The sequence below is a fragment of the Vicugna pacos genome, chromosome 1 (assembly GCF_048564905.1).
Source record: "Vicugna pacos chromosome 1, VicPac4, whole genome shotgun sequence".
NCBI classification, from domain to species: Eukaryota; Metazoa; Chordata; class Mammalia; order Artiodactyla; family Camelidae; genus Vicugna; species Vicugna pacos.
The window spans coordinates 28021934-28040480 of NC_132987.1; the positions used below are offsets into that span (position 1 = coordinate 28021934).

Here is an 18547-nt window from a genome sequence, read left to right on the forward strand (position 1 = left end):
TCATAACTTATAAATCTCAGTGTTCCTTTTAATAGAATAGATTTCTTTTGGAATCTACCAACAACTGTCCTTTAGCCATAAACTACACTTAAAATAACTTGAATGCTGAATTGGTTGTATCTTCATATAGACAGAAAGATGACGAAATTATTAGAATTTAGCCCAAATTAAAATTTAATACAGGATTAACCACATGATCATTTTTGTCACTATACCTAGAATGGCTACAAAAATTTTTAATGTTGTATGATTTGAGACAGCATTTCCACCTTATCATTAGGTAAGCAAAGAAAGGGACAGTAGGATGAAGGTAATTCTCTCAGCTGAAAAAATAGTTCTGGGTATGTCCAGTAGAGAGTTACTTAAAAGAGAATCAAAAGTCTAAAAAACAAGTGGCTAGTGGATTCCCACACACAAACCTGAAAATCTAATGAAACAGGTAGAAATTGACATTACCTGAGCTCTTCTTTCCTGGTCCTGAATCCTCAGAGACTGCAGATCTTCCCAGGAAATGGAAAACTGTATCCAAACCTGAGTAAGGAAAGGTTCTCTGCTCCCAAAGTGAGCAAATAGCGTGGTCTTCTGGCTTGCAGCTCAGGAGTAATACTTTGGAGAGAGACCTGGATGGACTTCCACATCTGCAGTGGACATAACCCAGACTCACATTAATCAGATGTGTTCCTCTATACGATTGCTTTTGTTGTTACAGAAACAAAAAGCAAAGCGGAGGTTTTAAAATGTCCTTTCTTCTGCCTCAACAGTGTGCTTTAATTCCCCCTTAAAATTGTCATTTAAATGTAACTATTAATATCACTTATTTTGCCCCCAAGTCGCAGGAGTTTCTCCCCACTTAGACCTTTTGGGCAAATCTGTCATAGACGCCTTCTATAAGGGTTTCTTCCTACTGATATATCTTTGCTCAGAGTGTGTCTTTTGCCCAGCATCAGTCACTGAAGAAGTGACTTTGCTTTTGCTTTTAGTCCCTCTCCCTCTTCGGCGCATCGCCCCACCCCCAGCCGACCTTCACCCCCTGCACACCCTGCCCAGCTCGGGCGTCAGGACTAGCTGCATTCCCACGCCAAGCCCCTCGCCACTGCGCCCGCGCCCGGGTATCCGTCCCGTTCCCTTCCCAGGAGAGGATTGGCAGAGCCGCTCACCTCTTCGCCCAGGTGACCAATGAGCTCTCGCCGCCGGCGGTGCCCCGCGTTCAGCTGCGGGGGCGCAGGGACCGTACGGAGCCGAGGGAGGGAAGGCGAGGCGGGGCGGGGTGACGTTGACTTGTGTGTCTGGGGACGCCGCCGGGGCTCCACCGCGCACGGATAATAGACACCAGGCTCTTCTTTATTTCTGAGAGCGAGCAGATGCCTGCTCGCTTTCCGTCTCATTTCCTCTTCTTTCTCTAATTCCCGGGACTTCTCTGGTATGTCCTGGCTCATGGGCAGGGCAGTTTCAGTGATGGCACCTTCACGCCAGCTTTGATCTCCTCCACCTACCGACAGATGGTGGGGAAACCTTTCGGTTTAAGGATTTGCTTTAATCACCACGGGCTGTCCTCGGTCCTGAGGTTCCCCAAAGTTCCGCTTTATGGCTGAGAGCTAGCGACGATAACCTAGGATTATACTGCAGTTTGAATTTTCTGTTTGACCCAGGTACAGCAGCCTCTCTTATGAAAGGGATTATTAGAGCACTGGACTTAAATACGATTTTTTTCTGTTTGAGTTGTGTCCTCCCTTTTTACCTCCACCCCCACCATCCATAAAGATAGTTTCTGGAATCGCCCCACCCTGCAACTCAGACTTCATTTAATAGCGCCTGCAGTTGTAGGCATGGCTCCCAATATTTTGACTCATAAACACTGAATTAAAGTAACTAAAATGACCTTTTCCACTTTATCTAGTTACACTGTATTTAAACTTTTGACGTGAATTTGAAATGAACGTTTCTGGGTGGTGATTCTCAGCGTGTGGTTCTGGGACCAGCAACATCAACACTATCCTGGACCTTGTGAAAAGTACAAATTCTCAGGCTCCATCCCTGAGCCACAGAACCAGAAACTGCAGCGAGGGGGCTGGGGTCTATGTGTTATCAAGCCTGCCACATGATTCCCATGTCAGCTAAATTTTACGAATTGCTGATTTAAGGAAATAATTTCTTATAAGGACAACAACTCATATTTATTGAGGGTTTACTCTGTGACAATGCTATGATAAGCATTTTACCAATACCGACTCATTTAAACCTCACAAAAACACCAAAAAAATCTAAAAGGAAAATATTTATGTCATTTTCATTTTACAGGTTAGGAACATAAAGGTAAGTGACTCACCCCAGATCATTGCCAGTTTGTAAGCAGAGGAGCCACAGTTGATTCAAACCCCGGCAGCCTGGCTCTACAGCTGACCATTTAACCACAAAGCTGCAGCTGCTTCACTTAGCCAAACACTGGGAATGTCCCATACCCAGTTGCTAATCATTCAAGTGATTTATATCTAATAATAAGTATGTCTGTTACCAGGGTTGAATTACAGAATCAGGGCCTCAGAAGTAACTCTAGAAATACATGTGCTAGGAACATGGTCTTTAGTCCTGTGAAGCTGACATGCTTCTTTAAGGTTAAAAATTCACATGTGATGTCCAACCTTGGACGCTTGCTTTGGAAATATGGCATATTTGTGGGTTATTAGCATCCACAGTTTTTCTTCCTAAGCTCCTTGGCGACCAACCTCATGGCTTCATATTCTTTAGTCAATTTCCAACCAAGGTTTGGACTCCCAGATCCCTGCTAGGGTGAATCATAGAAAGATGACCATGGCATGCTATACTCATTTTCCCAGGACAGTTACATGGGTCTTTTTTTTTTTCTGCTGTCCGTTTCATAAAGAACTCTTGTTCAGAATGTCAGCTTGTCTTAAGAGTTTTTAAGGGAGGAATTTATACAACTGCCTTGTGTCAGCATTCTCCATGTATTTTCTACTTTTCATTTAATCTACCAGAATTATGAGAAACTTGAAAGGCATGATGGGACTAACTCTAGTTGAATTTGCCCTGTTTAATAATAATGGTACTAATAATTGCTATTATATTTAGAGCATGTATGTGCCAGAGGGTTTACATATGTTGCTTACTTCTCAGAAATATTCTTATAAGATAGGTGTTAAAATTTTATACCCATTTTCAGGTGATACTGCTAAGGATAAAGGATATTAAAGAATTCAGAGCCAAAATACAATACTGAACTAATTTAAAAATTCTAAGGCCCCTGTTCTTAAGCCTTACCTTTCCCAGCCTCCCCAAGTTCTACTGTCATTTACACTATTGTGAAATTTGGACGGTCCACAGCATATCCAAGGATTAAAGTTTGACCATTCTCCCTTCTAACCACACTTAATGCAATTTGTTTCTATAGATTCTTATGGTATACAAAACACTTTCACGTTTGAATAGGGACTCTTTCAATGTTTACACGAAAGAAGTAAAATTCAATGATAATAACTCCATTTTATAGATAAGGCAGAGGGTGACTAGGCATACGAATTGCCAAGGTCTCACAGCTGGGTCTTGGAATTTGGAATTAATCTGAACTGTGCTTCTGGGAGCGTGGGCTGTATATCACCCACACCTTCAGGACAATTTGCCATTTTAATTATCTCTCACCATAGTTTACCTAATATCTTTCCTGAAATCACTCCACTCTCCTTTTTACTAAGTCTTTCCCTAAACAGTATCAGAAAATTCACAGGCTTGATATTTTTTTCTAGTAAACATGACAATAGACATCTTCTTTACCTTTACATCATCCCTGGGAATTTACGTCTCCCCTCATCCCCATGTCATTGACATGGCTTGCTATCCCTTCTGGTATTTATTCCTCATCCTTAACATATCAATTGTGCCATTTGCCTATCACCCCCAAATCAGAGCAAGGAACACCAACAAACCAAGCCTAAGCTTTTATATCATACGTAACCTGACAATCTTAATAACTCATGGATGTTAAAATTCATTCATATGAATCTCAACACATAAATGCCAAAATTGTTACACAATTGTTAATTAGGTCCAAATGTTACTAGCTCCCATATTAAATTAGTCAATTAACCAATCAAGTCACCTGCTTAGTGATTCCACCAGCAATAAAGTAGACTCAAAATCCTGGCCACTCCATTTATGAAGTTACAGCCGGCTAGGGCAAGTGATAAGTGCCCTTAGGAAACAGAAAACTAATTAGGAGGCCACTAAAAAGTACAACCTCAAAATGACAAAGTAGTGGTTTTGAGGATAAAGTTATTAGATATGAAGAAGCATTTAGGAATCAGAAATGTCATGAATGTATATGGAAAAGAAAGCAGAAGTAAAAGAGAAATGATACATGAATCTCACATTTTTGGTCAAGGACTACCAAGGATCCTGGGAAAACAAAGGCTGAAGCAGAAAAAGTGAGAACCCCACAGAGACAGATGCAAGAGAACACCGAACCAGAAGCAGCACTATGACTAAGTATCCACAACTGTCAAGAGTTAAAAAAACAGATTGTCTAAAGGGTAGCCTAACTGACTTTAACACCATGCACTGGTCACCGTCAATTGCTACTTGTTGCTTTTCTAATAGGTCATCAAAGGCCATTATTGGTGCACATTTGCAGAATTCATCATGATTTCTTAAGCATGGGCAGGAGATACATCTAAGAGATCTGGAAATCCTTCCCAGACCTATGAGCTGAAGTCTCAGAGGCTGTCTAAAGATGAACGTCCGATGTGTGAAGAAGGGATGAGGTGGTACCATGCAGGTTAGTGGTGCAATGTTGGTAGAATTTCATGAGCATTTTCTAAGAGCCAGTAGAGAGTGGACTAGCATATGGGGAAAACTCAAGTGCACTATAGTCAACCCTTCTAGCCATCCTAGAAGTTGATCTTCGAGGAGAAACAACCTCAACGTGGTTTCTGAGGTCAGCCACTGGGAAGAGGAGTGAGGAATCCAAAACCATTATTATGGGCGAAACATACACAGTGTCTGGTTAAGCCATTGGCCACAGTATGAAGCTTTCCCTATCACTGGGGTATTCTGAGGTACTGAGTTTTGGAGTAGGATTCTTTTGTTGTCCTGACACATGTGGTAGGAATTCTGGAGGGGGTGATTTTTAGAGAATGACATCCTCGTCAGATGATGCCTTAGAAAACTAATTTTTAAAGCCAGCAACTACACTGCTACTTACATTCTTCTCTCTCCCTACTACTCTTATCTCAGTTTAAATCTTTGACTTAATTCTGTGTTTTATTAGAACCTTGCCCTTTCTTCACTGAAATCAAATGCAGTATTTTCCAGATGCAGTCTCTCTGATGATAGGGAAAAGTTGTAAAGCCATATACATGTATGGCTGCTTTTTCAAATAGTTTACAGAATTCAGCACAGATAGGGTAAGTGAAGGAGTTTCTTAGGGGTAGGGTATCTTGGATTTTTAGGATTTGTTTTACATGCATTGTAATTCACACACACACAAAATAATGAAGAATAAAAAGGAAAACTTCCTTTTAAGTCATGAACATAGTTGTAAAATAAATCAGACATTCTTCTTTCGGAATAAGCTCCAGACATGTGAGGAAATTGTGAAAGAACAAAGGTTTATGTGGAAAGATTCAATAAAAACGATTCCAAAGACCACAGTCATCACAGAGAAGTTACTCTGTTTTTTCACTTCTCTCAATAGAGGTTTTAATTAACACACTCTGAGAACAGCCATGGAACAATGCAAAAGAAAGTCTATGGCCTCAGAGCAGGTCAGCAAACTTTTTTCTGCGAAGGGCAAGACAGTGACTATGCCAGGCTTCACAGGTTACAGGGTCTCTGTCACAAGTACGCAATCCTGTGACTGTAGTGAAAGCAACCACAGACAATACACAAATGGGTGAGCATGGCTGTTTTCCAAAAAAATTGTGTTCATAACCACTGAAATTTGGATTCCATATCATTTTAACGTATCACAAAGTATTCTTCTTCTTTTAATTTTGTTTTTGATTATTTAAAAATATAAAAAACATTCCTAGCTCATACACCATACAAAAACAGGCAATGGGCTGAATTTGGTCATACTTTGCCTCCTTCTGCTTTAGCGCTAAGTGTTCCCACTGGTTCCTTTGTAGTGAAGACATGATCTGGACACTGGAATTTAGTGTCACATTAAACTGTGATCTAACATATCAAATACAAAAAGGAAGAGTTTAAGGTATTTCTCTTACTTCAAAATCTACAGTTAAATGGCCAAATATGCTTTAAGAGATTTGTCTTCAGCATTCAAAAGTCACTTTCTGGATGGATCATAGCTGTTTTATAATTTGGAGTTTCTTAGTGCAGTATTCTGTGATAATCTTGCCAGAATACAACAGTGACATATTCCAGCATTGTCAAGATTCTGACATAGTGCTTAAAGGATGCCTAACTAGACAGATAATTTAAAACTGCACTCCACAAATAAATACCCTTTTCTTCTTCTTAGAATTCTGTATCTAGGAAAGAGAGAATTTACTTCTAACCATTATGAGAAGATGTAATCAAATTCCAATGTCCTATAAGAATAAATCATTTTGTATTTGAAAAGAAGGACAAATCCAAAGAGATAAAAGGACAGCCAAGGCCCATCCTCAGGCACTTAGAAAGACTGTGATATGAGAGGAAAAGTTTAAGCGATAGGATGAAGTCATAGAGACAGCTTTGGATGAGATAAAATACAGCCCTTTCATATTAAATTAAATTGCTATATGCTTAGGGAACATTAGCCTAAACCAAAAATATCAAGAGTAAGGCTAATCAAATATTCAAGAAGAGGTATTTAATTTGCTATATTCTCCCAACACCTGAGCTCTCAGGTAAACACTTTAAAATGTAATATGTCTTATTTTTGTACGAAATCTGATTTAAGTTAGGAAAGTCATGTCTATAAATACAAAGCAGCAAGACTTTTTCACATCATGTAGTCCAAAGAAATTCCAGTTGCAGCAGTTGCAAGAGTTAAAAGAGCTAAAGTTAAAAGACTTAACTCAGATGAACTTTTTCTTTCCCATATAAAAATTAAATACAATACTGGAGGAAAGTAGGATGTTGGTTATTCATAAATTGGGATAGATTCACTGCAAGTCTTGATAAGGAAAATGGTTGGGAACTGAGAGACTCCTACATATATTAAAACCAGTTGTTTTTCTAGTTAATATGAAAACAAAGTTTTAAGTGTCTTTTAATTAATTTTATTTTCTACTCTTTTAAAGTTTTAACCCTGTCCATCCAAGGAATGTAAGTCTGAGTAGTCTACTGAATACTCACTATGTAAAGCTAAATTCTCCACTTAATAAACATAATATACTATAAGAAATTTCTGGCTAATTTTATGGATATGTACACAGAAAAATTCACCAGTTAGCACAGTGGTTAAAAACATCATCCGCTAAAGTAAAAACACAGAACAGACCTCTTCTTGTTAGGAACAAGAGGTTTTACAGGGATTTGAGAACTCTAAATATTAGCTTGTAAATATGTCATTTTCTAACAACGTCAGGGAATAAGGAAAACACATTTATGGAGTGATTTCGGAGTCTGAAAACAGGTCCATTAACCTATAATTATTATGTGGAATGTAATTTGCATGTTCCTCTTCAATGCCATCGTTACCTGCAACAGTGACATTTCTAGTCTATACCATGCACTATGCACTCTACAGAAAGAGTTACATCATGCAGAAGCAAAGTCTTTGCTTTGAAGAGTTAATAATCTAATGAAAAGAACATGGTAAATGAAATGATTACCTTTATCACACTTACCTATACAGGAGTACGCACCTAAATGGTCACATGTGAAAGTGGCCATATGGTTATTGTTGCTTTGGTTTCTAAAAACAATACCTGTTCAGAGGAATGGCCAAGATGGTGGAGTAGGGAGACCCTGAGCTCACCTGTTCTCACTGGTACAGCAAAAATCACAACAATTTACAGAGCAACTACTGATGGGAAAGATCTGAACACTAGCAGAAATGATCCTCTACAACTCAAGATATAAAGAAAGAACAAGAGGGGTAGGAGGACTACAGAGAGACAGCATAGTCAAAACTACCCCCAGGTGGGTGACCCACCAACGGGAGGATAATTACAATTGCAGAGGTTCTCCCCAAGGAATGAGGGGTCCATCCTGGGGTGTCCTGCACCAGAAAGATGAGCACCAGAACGTTGGGCTTTGAAGGCCAGCAGGGCTTACTTTTGGGAGAGCCAGAGGGCTATAAGAAACTCCACTCTTAAAGGGCACCAGCAAAGTATCTCACACAATCTGAGGCCCAGGGAATAAGCAATAATTTGAAAGAAGCTTGAGTCAGACCCATTTGCTGATCTTGGAGAGTCTCCTGGAGAAGCAGGAAGCAAATGGAGCTCACCCTGGGGGACACAGATGCTGACAGCACCATTTTGGAGCTTTCTCTTTAGCTTATTAGCAGCCTGGCCCCACCCACCAGTGTCAGCACCAGTACTTGGATGCGTCAGGCCAAGCAGTTAGGCAGGCAGGGACACAGCCTCATCTGCTGGTGAGCAGGCCAGCTACATCAGGACTCTCTGAGCTCCCAGCCACTACCAGGATGTGGCCCCAACCACAGAGGGCCCAGAACCCAGCCCTGCCAACCAGGGCACCAGCACTAGCCACAGGACCTCCTGGGCTTTGGCCTCACCCAACAGCAGGATAGCACCACGTCTGGGACACAATGAGCCCCTCAGCCAGCTGCTCAAGGATCTGTCCCCACCCATCAGTGGGCTGACCCTAGCTTTAGGACACCCTGTAGCCAGCCATGTCAGGAAACAACCCACTCACCAGCAGGCTAACACCAGCTCCAGGACCCCGACGGCCCTGTAACCAGAGATTATGGGATCCAGCTTCACTCACTAGTGAGCTGGCACTAGCCCAGGGACCCCCTGGAATTTGACCTCACTCACTAGTGGGCCAAAACCAACTCTGGAACTCCCAGGAGCCTGTATCCAGAGGCCCTAGAATCCAGCTTCACCCAACAGTGGGCCAGCACTAGCCCCAGGACCCCCAAGGCCCTGCAGTTGGAAACTATGGGACTGAGGTCCCATATGAGTTCCCCATAGTGACCAGGGGACTGGCACTAGACCTGGGACAAGCTTTGCCTATCAGGGGGCAGATACAGACTCTGAGACCCCTAGGTCCCTGCACTAGGAACACTGGGACCTGGCTTTACCCATCAGTAAGCCAGCACCCCCTGCACCTCATTCCCACCCAATTGTGGCTCAATACCAGTCCTAGACTCATAGGCCCTGAAGCCGAAGTCCCCAGGATCCAGTTTCACCCACCAGAGGACCAGCACTAGCCCCAGGACTCAGACCCGCCCACCATCAGGCTGACACCAGCTCTGAGACATGTTGGGATCATTAGCCAGCCACTCTAAGATTCAGCCCAACTCAACATCCAACCAACCAGATTTGGGACAGCTCAGACTGTGCAGCCAGCCATGTCAGGAACCCACCCTGCCCACCTGCAGGCAACAATAGATTCACGACCCCTGGTGGTTGTAAAACCACCAACCCTAGGACCTGGCTCTGCCCACCAGCGAGCCAGCAAGAATCTCAGAACCCCAAGTGGTTCTACAACCAGCTGCCCTGTGACCCAGCTCCACCAATCAGTGGTCAGTAGCCTCTGCACAAGGCAGGGTATAGAAACCAACTGGAGCGGAGGCAGCCACACCTACTGCCCACGGTAGTCAGCCACCTACAATAGAAGGACCCATGCAGCCCACACAGGGGATACCCCTATAGCTCTGGTGACTAGAGATGGGTGCACTGCTGGGACACATAGGACATCTCCAACAAATGGTCACTCCTCCAAGATTGGAAAATGTAACCAACCAACTGACCACATAGAAATAAAAATAGTGAATTAGGCAAAATGAGTCAATAGAGGAGTATTTTCTAATGAAGAAAATAGATAAACTCTCAGAAGAAGAACTAAGTGAAGTATAGATAAGGAATTTGCCCAATAAAGAATTCAAGGTAACGATCATCAAATGCTCAAAGGACTGAGAAGAATGGACAAACACAATGAGAATTTTAACGAAGAGTTACAAAACATAAAGAGCCAAACAGAGCTGAGGAATACAATAACTGAAATTGGAAAAAAAAAAAAAAACAAGAAGGAATCAACAGTAGATTTGATGATAAAGAGGAATGGGTAAGCAAACTAAAGGGCAGACTTTCATTGGAAATTACTGAAATGAACCAGAAAAAAAGAATAAAAGGAAAAGAGTACAGTTTAATAGACCTCTAAAACAGTATCAAGCAAACTATCATTTGTATTATAGGGGTCCTAGAAAAAGAAGAGACAAAGGGGCAGAGAAATTATTTGAAGACATAATAAACTTCCCTAACCTGGGAAAGGAAACAGACATCCAGGTCCGAAGCAGAGAGTCACAAACAGGATCAATCCAAAGAGGATGACACCAAGAACACTGTAATTAAAATGGCAAAAATTATAGATAAAGAGAAAACATTAAAAGCAGTTAGGGAAAAGCAGTAAGTTACATACAAGGGAACTCCCATTAGACAATCAACTGACTTGCCAGCAGAAACTCTGCAAGTCAGAAGGGAGTGGCCTGATACATTTAAAGTGATGAAAGAGGAAAATCTACAACCATGAATAATCTACCACGTCACGCTTCCTTCAAATTTGAAGGAAAGATCAAAAGTTCTACAGACAACCAAAAACTAAAAGAGTTCAGCACTATAAAACCAGCTTTAAAAGAAATGTAAAAGGGACTTGTCTAAGAGGCAAAGGAAAGGCCACAGCTAGAAACATGAAACTTATGAAAGTAAAAATCTCATTGGTAAAGGCAAATATACAATAAAGATAGTAAATTAACCAGCTATAAAGCTAGTAGGAAGATTAAAAGACAAAAGTAGTAAAATCATCCATATCCACAATAAGTAGTTTAGGGACACACAAAATAAAAAGACATAAAATATGATGTCAAACATAGTAAACGCTGGTTCGGGGGAGTAAAAATTCAGGGTTGTTAAAAAGAAGTTTGAACTTAAGGGATAGGCAACTTATCCCTTAATCATGTATATATGGAGATTGCTGTATATAAATCCCAAGGTAACCAGAAACCAAAAATCTATAATATATATACACAGAAAAGAGAAAAAATCCAAACATAACACTAAATATGGTCATCAAATCACAAGCGAAGGGAGCAAAAGAAGAAAAAACAAAGAACTGCAAAAACAACTCCAAAAAACAATTAATGAGATTAAGTGCATACTTATCAATAATTACTTTAAATATAAATGGACTAAATGCTCCAATCAAAAGGTATAGAGTAGCTGAATGGACACAAAAACAAGACCCATATTTATATTACCTACAAAAGACTCACTTTAGATCTAAAGACATACACACAGACTGAAAGTGAGAGAATGGAAAAAGTTCTTCCATTCAAATAGAAATGAAATGAAAGTCTGGGTAGCAATATTTATACCAGACAAAATTTATTTTAAAGAAGACTGTAACAAGAGACAAGGAAGGACATTGCATAATGATCGAGGAATCAAACAAAAAGAAGATTCAACAACTGTAAATACATATGCCCAACATAGGAGCATCTAAACACAAAAAGTAATTATTACAGACATGTAAAAATTGACAGTAACACAATAATAATAGGGGACATCAACATCTAACTTACATCAATGGAAAGATTAGACAGAAAGTCAATAAGGAAACACTGTCCTTAAACAACACATTAGACCAAATACACATAATATATACACAACATTCCATCCAAAAGCAGAATACACATTCTTTTCAAGTTCACATGGAACATTCTCCAAGATAGATGTCATGCTAGGTCACAAGCCAAGTCTCAGTAAACTTAAGAAGACTGAAATCATATCAAGCATTTTTTTCTGACCACAAGGCCATGAGACTAGAATTCAAGTATAAGAGAAAAAAAAAATTATGAAAAACACTAACATGTGGAGGCTAAACAATATGCTACTTAACAACCTATGGATCACTGAAAAAATTTTAAAAAATAACTGGAGACAAATACAAACAAAAACACTACAATCTGAAATCTATGAGATGCAGCAAAAGCAGTTCTGAGAGGGAAGTTCACAGCAATAGAAGCCTACCTCAAGAAACAAGAAAAATCTCAAACAACCTAACCTTACACCTAAAAGAATGAGAAAAAGATGGACAAGCAAAACTGAAAGTTACTAGAAAGAAAGAAATAATAAAGGACAGAGCAGAAATAAATGAAAAAGAGACTATTTTTATTTCATAAAAACAGAAAAGATCAATGAAACTAAGAGCTGGTTCTTTGAAAAGATAAAATTGATAGAACTTTAGCTAGATTCATCAAGAAAAAAAGACCCAAATCAGTAAAACTGGAAACGACAAAGAAGTTACAACCAACACCACAGATATACAGAAGATCGTAAGATTTATTCAAATTACACACCAATGAAAAGAGCAACCTAGAAGAAATGGTCAATTCCTAAAAATATACAATATCCCAAGACTGAACCAGGAAGAAATAGAAAATTTGAACAGACTAATTACCAGTAATGAAATTAAGAAATATTTTAACCACCCCCAAAACAAAAGCCTAGAACCAGATGGCTTTACAGGTGAATTCTATCAAACAGTTAGAGAAGAGCTAACACCTATCCACATCTAGCCTTATCAAACTATTCCAATTGCAGAGAATGGAATGCTTCTGAACTCATTCTATGACGCCAGCATCACCCTGATACCAAAACCAGACAGATATCTCTCACACACTCACCCTCACTCACACACACACACACAATTACAGGCCATCATCTAATGAACATATATGTAAAAATCCTCAACAAAATATTAGCATACCAAATTTAGCAATACATCAAAACGATCATACACCATGATCAAGTGGAATTTATCCCAAGGATGCAAGGCTGTTTCAGTATCTGTAATTCTATCGATGTGGTTGATACACCACATCAACAAAATGAATAATAAAACTGTATGATCATCTCAATAGATGCAGAAAAAGCTTCTGACAAAATTCAACATCCATTTATGACAAAAACTTTCAACAAAGTGGGTATAGAGGGAACATACTTCAACATAATAAAGGCCAATTTGACAAGCCCAGGCTGTCACCATACTCAATGGTGAAAAGATGAAAGCTTTTCCTCTAAGATCTGAAATAAGGATGTTCTGTTTCATCACTTTCATTCAACACAGTATTGGAAGTCCTAGTCACAGAAATCAGACAAGAAAAAAATAAAAGGAATTCAAACTGGAAAGGAAGAAGTAAAACTGTCACTGTTTGCAAGTAACATGGTACTATACATAGCAAATCCTAAAGATGCCACCAAAAAACTGTTAGAATTTATTCATGACTTAAGTAAAGTTGCAAGATACAAAATTAATATACAGGAATCTGTTGTGTTTCTGTACACTAATAATGCTCTAGAAGAAAGAGAAATTAAGGAAACAACCCCATTTATAATCACATCAAAAAGAATAAAATACCTAGGAATAAATCTAAGGAAGTAAAGTATCTGTACTTGGAAAACTGTAAGACAATGATGAATGAAACTGAAGATGACATAAACAGATGGAAAGATATACTGTTCCCATGAATTGGAAGAATAAATATTGTTACAATGACCATACTACTCAAGGCAATCTACAGATTCAATGCAATCCCTATCAAAATACCAAGGCATTTTTCAAAGAATTAGGACAATTAACATATGTAAAAAGAATGGGAAAAATAAAAATCCCCATTAAAAATCATGTTAATAACTGCCACAGGAAAATTCCATTGATGAATGCTAAAATTAGTGGATGATATTTCAAAGAGGAACAATATATTCACATAGCCTCCAGTAACTTTCCTGAAAATATTTATGAATTACTCTAGTGCTTTTATAACATTTCCACAAATTCGTTGATTTTCCTTTCTCCAGTAGATGAAACTTAATTCCTTTACCCTTGAGTCTGAGCTGGATTTAAGCACTTCTAATGGATAGAGAATGGAAAGAAAAAAGCAGTAACTTTACAGTAGAGAAACCTGGCAGACACCACCATAATCAAACGATCAAGGTTAACATCAGCAGTGATGCTATGTTGATAGCATGTAATACCCAATACAATACTTTCGTTCTCTGATGTTCTTCTCAAAAGACCCAAGTCTAATAACAAGGAAAGACCAGCCAAGTCCAAACAGAGGGACATTCTACAAAATACCTGATGAGTATGCTTCACAAGTGTTTAGGTCCTGGGAGACATGGAAAGACTGAGAAACCACCACAGATTAGAGGAGACTAAGGAGACATGATGACTAAACGCAATCTAGTATCCTAGATACAAACTTGGAACAGAAAAATAACATTAATAGAAAATCTGGGAAAATGTGAATAACATCTGTAATTTATAGTACTGTTTATTAATTTTTAGTGTTGAGTGTACCATAGTCACATAGGGGAAGTTGAATAAAGGATATGAGAACTCCCTGAAACATTTTTGCAACTCTCTGTACATCTAAAATTATTAGAAAATAAAAAGTTAAAAACAAAGAATCTGAACTGTATGAAAAAACTAGAAACAACCCAAAAGTCCTTCAACTAATGGGTGAATAAACAAACTGGAACATCCATACAGTGGCCGACTGCTCAGTAATATAAACGAATGAACTACTGATACACACAACAACATGGATGAATCTCAAATGCATTCTGCTCAGTAAAAGGTGCCAAACTCAAAATCAAATGTAATTTAATTTTCGTGACATTCTGGAAAAGGCAAAAATGTAGAGATGAATAATAGATTAGTGGTTGTTAGTGGTAAGAGCTGGTAGGAAGGAGTTGACTGCAATGGGGCAGCATAAGTGATTTTTTTGGGTGTAGTGGAACTGTTCTAAAGCTAGATGGTGGTGGTGGTTACACAACTCCATTTGTTAAAACTTATACAACTATATAAGATGAAAAGTCTATTTTATTCCATTTAAAATTTAAAATAAAATTTTAAAACAAAAAATTAATAGTTTGCTGAATATCTTAACAGTAATAATTCTATATATTGCAAATGTTGATAGAAATCTGTTATACATAGAAAATATGCACTTTATCAAAATGGAGTCAAATTAAAATAGAAAGTCTAAATAATGTAATAATTTAAAAAACACAATTGATTGTAAAATTTTCTCAAAGAAAACATCAGACCATGATGGTTTTACCAAAAGATACTGCAGCTATAAATACACTATTACAGAGTGCAGAAAAGAGAGGAAAAATTCCACTATTTTATAAAATTAATTTAACATCAAACTCAACGAGGACAATATAAGATTATAGGTCATCATCTCTCATGAACATTTATGCAAAATTAAACAAAAACCTGGATCAACTAATGTATAAAAATTAAAAGTTGATACATCAGAACTGAGTTGGATTTATCCTACAAACTCAATTTGAATTTAACATTAGAAAATTAAGTCAATAATTCCACTGAAATATTAATTTATTAAAGGAGAAGAGGAATCCAATTATCTCAATACAGGAACAAAAGAAAACATTCAACAATCAGTCATGACTTAAAAAAAAATTAGCAAACTAGAAATAAAAAGAAACTTCTTCACCTTGATAAAGCATTCTACAAAAACCTACAGCAAACATCTTACTTGACGGTGAAGTGTTGAAGCTGTCCCTTTAAATTCAGGAACAGGCAATGACATTCATTATCCTTACTTTTTTTCAATCTTTAGCTAGTGCAGAAAAGCAAATTTATATATCTTTGTATATATATGTGTATATTTGTGTGGGGCAGTAGGATTTGGAAAGAAAAACAAAACCTTCATTAATCTCAGGTAACAAAATTGTCTACCTTAAAAATACAGGTTCCAAGTAAATCATTAGTGCTAATCATGTGTTTAGAAAGTTTCCCAGACACAAAATTCACATGAAAATAAATTGTTTTGTTATATATAATCAAACATCAATTTTAAAATGTAATTTCTAAAAAGTAATACATCAAATATATAAAAACCTGAGAACAAATTTAATGAAGACGTATAAAACTTCTGAGAAGGAAGTATGAAACAACTGAACTATATTAAATAAAATATAAATAGGAAGGTAGTAAATATTAAATAGGACAGTGCAATATTGGCCCAGGAGCAATTAATTAGTAGAAGTTTAATGGAGTATCTGTAATAAACTCAAGTAATGTAGAAACTTGATTTATGACATTCGTGGCACTGATAGACTATTCAATAAATTGACTGGGACAAATGTTTAGCTATACAGATAAAACACATAAAATTTGACCTCTACCTAACACTTTACAAAAAAAGTCAATTCAAATTGAATTACAGTCTTTTGAGTCTGGCTTCTTTCACTCAGCATAATGAATTCAAGATTTATCCATACTGTTGACTGCATCAGTAGTTTGTTTCTCTTGTTGGTTAACAATAACCTATTGTGTGATGAGCCCAGTTAGTTATTCACCAGCTGAAGCATATTTTGTTGTTTTTAGTTTCTGGCAATTATGAGTAAAGCTGCTATAAACACTCTAGAACAGGTTTTTGTGAAAAAAACATTAATTTTTCTTAACTACTAGGAAATCATATGATAAGTATGTTTTTAATTTTACAAGAAACTCCTAAAATATTCTCCAAGGAGGCTGTACCATTTTGCATTCTTACCAGCAATGTTTGACAGTTCTAGTTGCTCTGCACCTTCAGCAGCACTTGTGTTATTTTCTTAAGTGAGCTATTCTAATAAATGAAATCTTATTAAGTAGTGAAATTGTGTTTTTTTTTTAATTTTTTATTGAAGTATGGTTGATTTACAATGTTAGTTTCAGGTGTACAGCAAAGTGATTCAGTTAAACATATACATACATACATATTTTTTCTTTTCAGACTCTTTTCCACTACATGTTATTACAAGAAATTGAATATAGTTTCCTGTGCTATACAGTAGGTCCTTGTTGTTTATTTATTTTGTATATAGTAATGTGTGCCTATTAATCCCCAACCCCTAATTATCCCTCCCCACCCTTTCTCCTTTGGTAACCATAGTTTGTTTTCTGTGCCTGTGAGTATATTTCTGGTTTGTAAGTAAAATTTGTATCTTTTTTTAGATTCCACAAATAAGTGATATATTTGACTTTGTCTGACTTACTTCACTCAATATGATAATCTCTAGGTCCATTCATGTTGCTGCAAATGGCATTATTTCATTCTTTTTTATGGCTGACTAATATTCATGTATATATATATTAGGTTCCATTTGTGTTAGGAAAACTGGACAGCAGGCTGTAAATCAATGAAGTTAGAACACTCCCTCACACCATATACAAAAATAAACACAAAGTGGCTTCAAGACTTTTTAAACATAAGACAAGACACCATAAATATCCTACAAGAAAACACAGGCAAAATATTATCTGACATACATCTCAGCAATATTCTCCTAGGGCAGTCTATCCAAGCAATAGAAATAAAAGCAAAAATAAACAAATGGGACCTAATTAAAAGTTACAAGCTTTTTGCACAGCAAAGGAAATCATAAGTGAAATAAAATGACAACCTACAGAAAGGGAGATAATATTTGCAAAAGGTGAGGCTGACAAGGGCTTAATTTCTAGAATATATAAACAGCTCATACAACTTAATAAGAAAAAACAAACAACCCAATCCAAAAATGAGCAGAAGACCTAAATAAGCAATTTCCCAATGAAGACATATGAATGGCCAATAGGCACATGACAAAATGCTCAATATTGCTAATTATCAGAAAAATGCAAATCAAAACTATAATGAGGTATCACCTCACACCAGCCACAGTGGCCATCATTCAAAAGTCCACAAACAGTAAATGCTGATGAGGGTGTGGAGAAAAGGGAACCCTCCTACACTGCTGGTGGGAATCCAGGTTGGTGCAGCCATTGTGGAAAACAGTATGGAGATTCCTCAAAGACTAGGAATAGATTTACCATATGATCCAGCAGTCCTACTCCTGGGCATATATCCAGAAGGAACCCTAATTCAAAAAGACACCTGGACCCCAATGTTCATAGCAGCACTATTTACAATAGCCAAGACATGGAAACAACCTAAATGTCCACCAACAGATGATTGGATAAAAAAGTTTTATACAATAGAATACTACTCAGCCATAAAAAATGCCATTTGCAGCAACATGGATGGCTCTGAAGAATGTCATTCTAAGTGAAGTAAGCCAGAAAGAGAAAGAAAAATACCATATGGTATCACTCATATGCGGAATCTAAAAAAAAAAAAAGACAAATGAACTTATTTATAAAGCAGAAACAGACTCACAAACATAGTAAACAAACTTATGGTTACTGGAGGGAAGGGGGTGGGAAGGCATAAATTGGGAGCTTCTTGATTTGCAGATACTGACTGGTACATACTAAATAGATAAACAAGTTTATATTGTATAGCACAGGGAACTACATTCGATATCTTGTAGTAGCTTACAGTGAAAAA

At 37.7% G+C, this 18547-nt stretch overlaps 1 protein-coding gene across 17 annotated transcripts in view; it reads right to left on the reverse strand.

Annotated features, from left to right (window-relative positions):
- IGSF10 (immunoglobulin superfamily member 10) overlaps positions 1-18547 on the reverse strand; it is a 206289-nt gene that overhangs the window by 25951 nt on the left and 161791 nt on the right. For 16 of the 17 annotated variants that reach the window (XR_012071792.1, XR_012071801.1, XR_012071805.1 and 13 more), the window contains 2 exons: positions 1158-1489; positions 457-638 (listed from right to left, as the gene is read on the reverse strand). The gene's annotated coding sequence lies outside the window, so the exon portion shown is untranslated. Of the gene's footprint in view, positions 1-456; positions 639-1157; positions 1513-18547 lie in introns of all 17 variants that reach the window. The other variant, XR_012071789.1, reaches the window with a different exon arrangement.